At 43.3% G+C, this 12103-nt stretch overlaps 1 protein-coding gene across 2 annotated transcripts in view; it reads right to left on the bottom strand.

Annotated features, from left to right (window-relative positions):
* The window catches only part of SCLT1 (sodium channel and clathrin linker 1), a 558774-nt gene that overhangs the window by 256111 nt on the left and 290560 nt on the right, over positions 1 to 12103 (bottom strand). The gene's annotated exons all lie outside the window — the stretch shown is intronic.

Below are 12103 nucleotides of genomic sequence, written 5' to 3'. Positions count from 1 at the left end.
GTTTGGACGATTGGTGGTATTTGCATTGAAGACCATATACTTAGTTTTCTGAAGATTGATCTCCAAGCCCCTACTCCTGCAGAAGACACTAAATGCATCGAGAACCCTTTGCATACTCATAGGGGATTTCGAAAGTAATAGGGTAACATCTGTGAACATTAAAGCAGGTATTCTCATCAGTAGTGGAGGTCTTCGCCCTAAACCCAGCTTGGAGGGGCGTAAGTACATTACTCTCTTCAATCCAGGCCTGAAGACGCCTCAGAAGTACACGTGCAAATATTTTTTGGCTAACATCTAAAAGACTAATGGGGCGATAGTCGGCAGGATTAAGCGGTGAACCCTTTTTAAATATTGGAATGATTTCAGCCCCAACCCAAGTCGGGGGAAGTGCCATGCTTAGTTATCTACCTGCATATCCCAAGCGGAAAACCGTTCTACAGCGTAGCTGGTAAGAAGCCTATCAGATCTTGCTCATCATGAACACTGCTGTTACATTTCAATGCCTAGCCACCTGGAGCTGCTCCTTCCTGAAGTATGGACTGGCACCTACTCTACTGCAGTCTCTTGGAGGGTCAAAGACTGTACCCACTTCTGCTGCCTGCTCCAGCACCACATGACAGACTCTCATTGCTACTGCCTCATTCCACAGTAAACAGTTGCCTGCTTCTAGATACCAGATTCCTTTGTGGGTCTGACCTAATATTATCCTTCCCGCTTTGAGCATCTGGCTGGTGGTAGGGTACATCCTTGCTGTAGAATGGAGAATTATTGCACAAGGAACTCTGCTGAAACTCCATGGTATGAAACTGCTGCTAGACGAACAAGGGTAACTCCTATGTGTTACTGCTGGAAAAGTACAGGCAGACCATTAAGTCTTCCTCTTGCTGGATCTGCACACACATGCCTGTTGATGTAGGAGATAGTGTCACATGACTAGGTTAGGCCCAGGAAAGAAACACTGCCATCTTTACATACACACGTTTCTAATTTGCCTTCCTTTATACACAATGACTTTTGACACACATTTGCTTTAGAGAGAGTGCAGAATTACTTTATCTGACACCACATAGCTTACAGTTCCACTTCGTAAATACACTATAACGACACCTTGAACATTTAGTACAAGGCCTGAACATACGTTGTGTAAATGCTGTTATTTGTTAGTCATCCATGAGGCGACATGGCTATCACAAGAGATTAAACAAATGTCAGCCTGGCTGAAGCCTTCACAGAGACGCATTGATGATGTTATTATAAATACACATTTCCGTTTTCACATCAGAGGAGCACTCTGCTGTCATTGTGAGGTCATCGCTATTGTTAGAGTCTCAGCTGAGCTGATTCCTGTTTACCCTCTGCCAGGAGGGATGTCCAACTTGTGAGCAAGACGGGCACCTACATTCATTTACCTTCAGGTAATGGGGAGTTAGATCATCCAGTAGGGGATTATGGGCAGAATATCCACCCTAGGCAACTAGATTAAGGAGCACATAGTAGGAGTACTCTATAGACAATACTTGTATGCCAGCAAATATACATTGTTTTAGCACAATGGTGTAATCCTTTAACCTTTTCACTCTTCTCATATCACTTTGATCTGCTTCTTTCTATTAATGATTGCAGCGCATATATTTTATACAAGAATCACAATGGTTTTGAGTATCTTTCTGAGTATGCATGAGTGACTGAGCGAAATGTTTAAATCTGTTACCACAATTCCTTGGGGAGTCAGGGTTGTCATGTTCTGAGTTTGCCCAGACCATCTGCCACCTTACTAGGGTTAGCGGTACCTATGGTGGCACTGTGGGCTAGCAGGTCTATAGGCCAACATATCCTGAGGGTGTGCACGGAATCAGTCTAGCACCATTTCAATGTTTATGTTGTCCCACAAAAGAACTGTTCCTACTGAGAAAGTTTTAAACCGTAAGACAATAGAATCCCCTTGATTGGAGTGCCAGACAGTTTTAATGACACTTGCCTGCAGCTTACCCACCTTGAACATAGGCTGATAGTGTGTACTGGCATCTCGACATTTTCTTTCCCTTCCCTTGAAAAGTTCAGCAATCCATTTTATTGTAACATGACAGACTCATCTTGCAATTACGGAGCAAGGATTTATTGCTCTGGGAGCAAATGTCTCAAGTAGATATGTTGAACAAAGTAAATATAATTTAACTGTAGAGAACGTTTCATTTGAGTCCCTTCCCTTTGAGGGCTGCCTGCCCATATGGGCTATAGTTCTCAAACATCGCCCCCAAGAAGATTATGAATATTTCATTTGCTGATCAAAAGCTTACCCTTGGCTGCCTAAACATTGGACTGGGACTTGCAATCCAGGGTATATTGGTATATTACTCCCGCCATAAGACACTTTGATGGTCATTCTTTAGAGTGAATGAAGGGTAGGCAAGCCATTTCACCTACCTCAGGATTATTTAAGGTCTAATTCCCATGTTTGGAATGACTCTGGCTTTAGATTAAATAAGAAGGAATGCAGACATTTTGGAATAAAAAGCAATTTTCAAACCTGGCAAGGCGAGCAGGATTTTGTAAGGCTAATTGGGCCGATATTGTACTCATAAATGATATCCTCCCCTCAAGGCCGTTCTCAACTTCCCTAAGGTGGAGATCCTGACACCAGTATATTAGATAAGCTTTTGCTGAGAATAGCCATCATCTCTTTATGATTGCTTTGTTCGCCCTAAGTTGGCAGGGTATGCCCAGACGTGGGTCCCTTACTAACTTTGCCATTGGAATCAAGCTAGCCTGGCTGATGAAGGGTGGTACCCAGAAACCGGTCCCAGGATGCTTGTTTCCGGTTCAGGGAAGACCTGGCTTGGCAGTTCGGGCTGGACTGTTCCCATGAGGCACAGGGACAAGACTGATTTGCATATAGGTGGGTCTGAACTGAGGTGGCGAAGTGAGCTAAAGAATGATGATGGATTCAAACCAGACCTCTGACTGGAGGTGAGTGTCTGAAAAGTTTCAGCGCTACGTCCATCATCTCCTTGTGTTTGCTTCGTTCGCCCTAAGTTAGCAGGGTATGCCAAGACGTGGGTCCCTTGCTTACTTTGCCACTGGAATCATGCTAGCCTGGCTGATGAAGGGTGTTACCCAGAAACCGGTCCCAGGATGCTTGTTTCAGGTTCAGGGAAGACCTAGCTTTGCAGTTTGGGCTTGGCTGTTCCCATGAGGCACAGGGCCAAGACTGATTTGCATATAGCTGGGTCTGAACTGAGGTGGCAAAGTGAGCTAAAGAATGATGTTTGATTCAACCCAGATCTGTGACTGGGTGTGAGTGTCTGAAAAGTTTCAGTGCTCCGTCTATCATCTCCTTGTGTTTGTGATAGCCAGTTTCTGCCATGTGGTGATACTGCATTGATTTGTGTTAGGAGAAATGGTATGTATACCAGGTAGAATTTACATAAATTTCAATTTGAGCTCCATCTGAGCGTTTTCTAGCGACGGTCCTGATCAGTTTAAATGACAATCGTCTTTGATCTTTTGCTTTGCTGTCTGCTATTTTGCATTAAACAATAGTTAGACTTTAGACTTCCTGACATGTTGTATTTTATTCTTAACATACATGTATGAAAATGAATGCATATCCCAGCTGTACTGAAAGGAATAGTTACCTCCTTCAATCTTAGTTCTCCTCCAGTGGAATCTTCGTTATACTCAAAAGGAAAGGATTATCCGGCCCACATGTAGAAACATGGAGCACTTTTTTTTTTTTAAACAAAAAAAAATTATATATACTTTTTTTTCTTAAATAAATATTTTTAAACAAAGGATTTGTCACAGCTTATAAGAGGCTATATTGACTAATGTTCACTAATTGCTTCAAAAAAGAAATCAATTTAAAATGAAGAAAACAGGATCATTTTAATTAACTTAGTGACAAGACAACTCTTTCATGAACCTTTTTTAAAAGGAAGGGTGAGAGAAAATGAGGACAATGTAGCCTAATAGAGTGCATTCTAAAAGGCTAGGAAAACCAACACTGCTCCCTTAAGTAACAGAATACTATGGGGATCAACGATAATGATAGAACGGAGGTTAATTCTTTTGACAGATCTCCGGGGATGATGAACTGTTGCTTATAAATATAACATGGATTTCCCTGGAGGATAAATAGGATTACAGGTAAGTAATAATTACTTCTCTTCAAGCGGCATCTTCATTATTAGTCATAAACACTAAAATAACGGCAAGCACATCCCTATCACAGGTGGAGATAAATGCAAAGTGAAACACCAGCAAACCAAAACATTTTCTCAGAGAAGCTTAGACCACTTGGACATCTGCTCTGGAGCCTGTACCAAGAAAATGGACTTTCACGTAGCACATTTACATATACCGGCAATAGAAACACGCCTTAAAAATCCTGCAGTGGCTGGCTTACCTCATGCTAAATGGGCTCGGGCCAACCAGATGAGGTTCTGTTGTCATCGCCATGGTATAGTGCAATATGTAATGATTGCCTGAGCCAAGACTGACCGAACATGGCAAAAGATATGGTAAATCCACCCTACCCATAATGCATAGCATGGAAGACAGTACCACAGTGCATCCAATATATACAATTAGTAGCTATTAATTCTGGGTTAGGTTATACTCTATATGGAGCTGATGAAGGGAAATTTATAGACTGTCTATATAAATGTGTAAGTGCAGTACCACAAGCTGCGCCTAAAGGTCTTTATATGAAGAAATATACATTTATAGAAAGTCTAATATAGATGTGAGATGTGTAGGTTCAGTACTGCAAGCTGCGCCTAGAGGTCCCTAATGAGCATCATATACTATGAAGATATGGTAAATCCACCCTACCCATAATGCATGCAACACAGTACCACAGAACATTCAATATATACAATTAGTAGCTTTGAAATGTGACAAAAGTATTATTTTAATAATTCCGGATTAGGTTATACTCTATGTAGAGCTGAAGAAGGTACATTTATAGAAGGTCTAGTATAGATGTGTAGGTTCAGTACTGCAAGCTGCAGCTATAGGTCCCTAGAGAGCATCAAACATTTGGTCACATATGGTACTCTCATAATGCATTGCATGCAAGACAGTACCATGAGTACATTCAAATAGCTAAGTCCATATATACAATTAATAGCTTTGAAATGTGATAAAACACTGATTATATTAATTTCGATTAGTTTGCACTCTCTATGGAGCTGATGAAGGGAAATTTATTGAAGGTGTAATATAAATGTGAGATGTGTATGTGCAGTACCACAAGATGCGCCTCGAGTTCCGAAGTGAGCATCATATATATGGTAAATCCACCCTACCCATAATGCATTGCACGCAAGACAGTACCACAGTACATTAAATATATACAATGAATAGCATTGAAATGTGACAAAATAATTATTATATTAATGCCGAATAGGTTGTACTCTATATGGAACTGATGAAGGGAAATTTATAGAAGGCTAATATACATGTGAGATGTGTAGGTGCAGTACCACAAGCCTAGTGAGCATCATAAACTTTGAAGATATGGTAAATCCAACCTACCCATACTGCATTGCATGCAAGACAGTACCACAGTACATTCAATATATACAATTAGTAGCTTTGAAATGTGAGAAAATAATTTTATATATTCCGGATTAAGTTATACTCTATGTGCAGCCGATAAAGGGAAATTTATAGAAGGTCTAATATAAAAGTGAGATATGCTAGCGAGTAAAGTTACCACTGCCAGTCATGTTTAGGAACAAGTGAGTGTCGTGTCTGAAGGCCTCTAAGAAAATAGTGCCATGAGGCTGTAAATAAAACCTAGGGTGTAACACCACATGTAATAGGGGTGTCCCCATGGGAGGTTACAAAAAGAGACAGGGTGGCACTAAGGAGGGACTACAAAGCCTAATGATCAATGAAAAGGCGGTTATACTCTATGTGGAGCTGACGAAGGGAAATTTATAGAAGGTCTAATATAAATGTGTGATATGCTAGGAAGTAAAGTAACCACTGCCAGCCATGTTTAGGACCAAGTGAGTGTCCTGTCTGAAGGCCTTTAAGAAAATAGTGCCTTGAGGCTGTAATTAAAACCTAGGGTGTAACACCACATGTAATACGGGTGTCCTCAGGGGAAGTTACAAAAAGAGACAGGGTGGTACTAAGGAGGGACTACAAAACCTAATAACCAATTGAAAGCCACCATTTACAAAGGACAGGGACATGAGCCAATTAAAAAGATGAGTGGGAAGTAGGCAGAGCTTTATGCTCATATCCTAAATACAGTATGTCTCGAAGAGACAGCACAAGAGCTGCCTAGGAAAGCCCTAAAAAAGCAGTGAGCCCTAGAGGTGGACTTGAATTTAAGCACTGCATATTGTGTCTAGAGCAAATCTGGAAAGAAAAGAGTATGCAATTTCGCCTGACAGCACTGGGGCTGATTTTTGTCAGACAGCAAATTCTAATAGACTGGAAATACATTATAGGTCAGAAGTATGATTTGTGGACAAGAGTTGTGAATAGTAAATGGATGATTGAAACTTCATATGAACATGGTTCGGAGCATCAGGAATATCTGTTGCACTTTGACTAGCCTAAAATGTATAATGTTCATTTTGTATACATATTACGGCTAATGATCAAGATCATATTGGTATTATCTATTTATCATCTATATAATTCTTTTGTTTTATTTAACCCCTTGACCGCGGCGAAAATTCCGCCACGGGTGATTTATGGCGTGGGCGTGTTTCGGACGGCCCCCGAACGTCCTCCGCACACGCCCACCGTGACGTCGGACGGCCGCCGGTCGTCCGACGCATGGAAGGGGTTAAAGCAACTACTCAATGTATTTATTTCCACTGCTCGATTACAAACAAAGAGAAAGAAAAAACATGATTTGGACAGACCCTAAGAAGGGAGATAACAATAACAGATGTAGGCCCACCCTCTGATTTTGTGCTCCTGACGTCCTGACAGAGTTTGTCTCCTGTTGTCTGAAAGCCCATTTATTATTGTTCATTGGCTGTTGGTTATAAAGTATGTCTTCTTCTTCCAACACCATCGCCCAGATTCCTATTCAGCCAGAAGTGGGTTTAGCTATTTCGGGCCCCATAGACAAATATTTTAGACGGGTATCCCAAGAAATTGATAAAGAAATCGCCTTGGCGGAGAGGCGTGCTGAGCGCAGGTTATCTATTGAACTCCTAAAAATTCCTTTGGAGAAACGGCCGCCCCAGGGTTTCCCGGCACTAGCATTGGTTCCTCCCCTGTCATCTCTAACCTTGCCAGTTGTACTGGAAACGCCTTATGCATTTCCCCCCTCATCAGAGCTGCTGACTGGCTCGTCTACAGATCTTAATGTGCCGATTTTGTCTTGTACCTCGCCCTTACTACCAACTGGCCTGTCTACAGGTCTGATGTCCACTGTTGAATCAAACATGACAACTCACGTAGATAAAATAAAACCAAGCACTAAAAGGAAAAGAAGTGTTGCTATGAAGAAGTGCAACCCTCCCAAACATCCAATAAAAATAAGGAAGGTTGGAATATCTTTGCGCCCTTCTTCCAAGTCCACTGGGGCTGCCCCTGATGGGGTCGAGACTAATAAGGAGGGAGATGTCCCGGCTAGTCCTGCATTTAATGCTGACAACCAACGAGCGATGGTACCAGCTAAGACATTATCTCCTGTTCCAGCCCTGCTTTCTGAGCTGGAGAAGTTGATGAGGTCTCTCCTGATTCCTATCGAGGAGCGAGTTAAACAATTAGCCGATCGGTTGGATCATTTTGAGCAGGCTACTTTTGATAACTTTTTTTCCACCAAAGCCCTGATCAAGTCCATCCCTAGGGTGGGGGATAGTTCTAATACTCCGAAATCAAATGGCCAGGCACATGGCGTGCCCATCATTGTGCCTCCTCCCCCCATAGTTAACACCTCAAGTAAACCCCAGCCGAAGGGACAAACCCCCAAGACCAACCTAGATTTGTCGGACAGCCCAGGTTCTAGTGCCCCCAAACAACTCAAGCTGCCTGATACTGTGACGAAGGGTAATAAAGAGAGTTCTAACAGTGGCAACCTCATACCCAATGGCTCCCAACCGTCAACAACTAGTTCAAAGCCTTCTCTTGGCACTTCTGCCAAGGGTAACAAAGGTACCTCCAAAAGTAACAACACGATATCGAATAGTTTCCAACCACCTCCCTGTATTCCAACATCATGTCCTGCTGCTTCTGCCATTGGCCTACCCAAAATCTTTCCAATGAAGGTACCACGTAGGATACCTCCAATGGATCTTACTCCAGATTCTTATCCTTTTGTGGTTGTCCTCACTAATGTACCTCCTCTGTTGGCCGGCCAAAGAGAATCTTTCCAGATGTTAAAAAACAAGGTAATGCACTGGTTGAAGGCAAATAGACCACTGCCCGAGGAATTAGATGGGTTGATTATTGGAGTGAGAAGGACTGACTGGATAGGTTGTACCCCGAAGAGCTTGGGGGGGGGGGAGTGTATAGTTGTCAATTTCCAAGATCCTAGGGTGGCACGTATAATAACGAAACAAAACTGGGGCTCAAGCAGTGGTGGGATTGGTGTGGTTGATCTCACAGTTTTCTATCCAAGACCAACAGGTGTTCAAGTTGGTAGGATTAATGAATTGGGTTATCAAAATAGTTTTCCTTCCATGGGGATTGATGCTTTCCCTGTACCATCAAAACGGAATAATTTTTACAATGGACAAATGTATAATTATCCCAATGTAATGCAAGATCTAGGTTGGGTCCATTGACAAAATTCTGATTATTGCTTTAACAATAGGGAAGGTATCACCCACCGGGATACATGTGAGAAGCTTGTGCCAACTGTTTTGTTTAAAAATGTGGAAATTAACGAACCAAGACCTGGTTTGGGGATTGTGACTATGGAGGATATCTGTGGGGAGTGTATCCCAAATTCTGGGATCACCGAAAACGAGGAACCAATTATATTAAGCACTATTGGTATTCAGGAGGGTGACCACGATATAGAGGATACTACCCGAGGGAGGGAGGGGCATGATGGATCTACAGCAAACAACTGTGGGGTACCTTGTTTGGGAGTAGTACCCAAGGACGGCCCCAGTTCGGGGAAGTTTCTTTCATGGAACATCGCAGGGCTGAGTAGCAAGCTCACTTCCCCACATTGGATAGATTTTATCAACGAATTTGAAGTCTGTTTATTTCAGGAGACATGGGCTTGCGACCCCATATTTCTCCGTGGATACTTAAATTTCTCCATTCCGGCCAGTAGAGGCTCTAGGGGACGACCGATGGGAGGCCTAACTATTTGGGTAAGACAAAGTCTTCAGATAAAAATCAAAGTGGTAGATTTAAGCTGTAAAGACATCCAAATGCTAAGAATAAATTCTGAAAAGGGGGAGGGATAGATATATACAATATTTATGCTAGGGGGAAGTATTACTGGGAGTTCACCCATCTTCGAGGCCCTGGCCACATTCCTGGAGTCACAGTCCTTGGGTAACAAAATTGTATTAGCTGGTGACTTAAATAGGACTTTCGAACCATTGGATAGTTCGGAGGATCCCTTAGGACAAGAAGAGGATGCTCAATGGGGTGTACCGACTCTACACTTAGCTCCTGTCAAGCGGTGGATGAAAGATATTTTACAACTGAACGCCATCTGCTTAGAACATGGGCTGAGAGCCCTAAATGGGAGAACGAAGGGCGATATGGAAGGTACATGTACATTCGACAATGGTCATAACCAAAGTCGGATAGACTATGTCCTATGTAGCCTCAACCTGTGGCAGTCGGTCTGCGACATGAAAGTTGAGGTTAGATTGGAAAGTGACCATAATCCTCTCTGCATGACTCATGATTGGTGGATGGTCATACCAGGGAATCCTCAATCAAATGATGGTCCATTGCCCACAATGGCTAATGATATGCGCAGACTTAATTGGCCTAGTGTACTGGCAAATGCAGAGTCCATGGTTTTTATAAGTTCTGAGGTGGACACTGCAATCGCTGCTATTGAGGCTGTAAATTCCGTGATCCCAGGCTCAAGAGAAATAACGGATATACATAATAAACTCTTCTCTGCCCTAAAACCGCATTTTCTGAGGCCTAATACCACAAGCAGGAAAAAAACACCTAAACCAGGTAGGTGGTTTAATCACCAGTGCAGGGCAGCCAGGATAAGCTTGGGAAGAGCTATAAGGAATAGGGATAAAGCAGCGATCGGTGATACTAGAAAGCACTACAAGGCCAGTGTATTACTAGCTAAAAAAACCTGGGACGAAAAGTACTGGGCAGACCTAAAGGAGGCCTCGGGTGCTAAGGATTCCAGGTTATTCTGGAACATTGTGAAGTGGGGTAGAGGTGGATCCCCAAATAAACCCGATAATAATGTCGCAGAGGGTGCCTGGGTGGAGTACTTTAAACCCCAATATGCAGAGAATACTGAGTTTAATGATGTGGAGGTAATTTCATCTGTATTCCCCACTGGAAATTTATTTTCCCCTAAAGAAACTGAAGCCGCAATCTGCGCTGTTAAAGGGGGAAGGGCCCCGGGTCTAGACGGGATACCCTCTGATGTTTTTATAAACGATAAGGCGAGGTGGGCTAGGTATGTTTTCCTTTTAGGAAATGCAATTGGAAAGGGAACAGCAGTCCCAGAATTATGGAAGGGAGCAACTATTATACCCATATATAAAAAAGGGGATCGGTCCCTTCCGGCCAATTATAGGCCGATAAGCTTGATTGCTACCATTCAAAAAGTGGTGGGGAGGATGGTGGTTAACAAGCTAATGGACTGGGTAGACGAGTACAACGCCCTGTCCCCATACCAGGTCGGATTCCGGCGGGCCACCAGCACAATTGATCAGGTGTTTTGTTTTGCTCTGCTGCAGTGGGGGACGGTGGTGCTAGGCGAAGGCAGCCTGTATGTTGCTTTTGTCGACTTGCGGGCTGCCTTCGACCTGGTCCCAAGGAGAAAGCTCTGGGCAGTTTTGAGCGAAATAAGCCTTCCGGCAGAGTTACTCACTCTGATAATGAGGTTGCACGAGTGTAACTTTGCTAAAGTCCAGTGGGGTACAAATGGTGAATCTTCTGCCGATTTCCCAATTGGTCCTGGAGTACGACAGGGGTGTGCTATGGCCCCCCTGCTTTTTTCCCTATTTATTAACGGAATTGTGGCTCGGATGCTGGATGCCAGTGTCGATGCACCTTCGTTGGCGGGCCTCAGGGTCCTGATCCTGATGTTCGCCGACGATACTTTAATTTTATCTAAAACACCGGCCGGCTTACAGCGAGCCCTAAACATCTTTGATCTCTTCTGTAGGGAACATGGCTTGGAAGTGAACGTGGGTAAGACCAAGTTAATGGCCTTCTCACCAAAACGTAGACCCCGGCCAAAAATACTCCTGAACAACTATGTGTTAGAGGTTGTAACTGTATTTACTTATCTGGGTGTGCAGATGGAAAACAATCTAAAATGGTCCCAACACATAGGAAAGGCGGTTCTGAGGCACCAGCAGATTTCGGGGGCCCTCCGGGTGGAACACAAAAAATCAAAATCAAAGCCTATAAAACCAGTCCTGGCAGTATATGATGCCAAGGCTATTGGTTCGGCCCTATATGGGGCTGAGCTGTGGGGCTTTGATAGGCTCCTAACTCTGCAAATTTCGGAGAATAGGTTCCTTAGGGGAATCACGGGTCTCCCCCAGAGTACACCATTAATCCCGCTTGGTCTTGACCTAGGGAGAAGACCAGTTAGTGACCGAGCGCGACGGGCAGATGGAGGAATACAACCACCTCGTGCTGCCCGGCTTGTGGTGCTATTAAGGAAAGTATAGGTCACTTTTTATTCCTATGTAAAGCTTATGCTATCCCAAGAAGAGTCTGGTTAGCTCCCATTTGTAGAAACCTAGGGACATCTAGGGGTGTTGAGGCGCTACGAATTATTTGCACAACCACCGATATGCCTATTGTTCTAGGAACAGCAAAGTACTTGGGGTGGGCATGGTCCATTAGGCGGAGGGCAACTTCTATTACTGTAATTTAGCTGGGTTTGGGTGATCGCTGTGTAATGTAATGTATATGAAAGATTTCTTTTATTCTTACTTTT

The sequence above is a fragment of the Lissotriton helveticus genome, chromosome 2_1 (assembly GCF_964261635.1).
Source record: "Lissotriton helveticus chromosome 2_1, aLisHel1.1, whole genome shotgun sequence".
In the NCBI taxonomy this organism is placed as follows: domain Eukaryota; kingdom Metazoa; phylum Chordata; class Amphibia; order Caudata; family Salamandridae; genus Lissotriton; species Lissotriton helveticus.
Note: the sequence above shows the minus strand (reverse complement) of the source record. Positions and strands in the feature narration are given on the sequence as shown.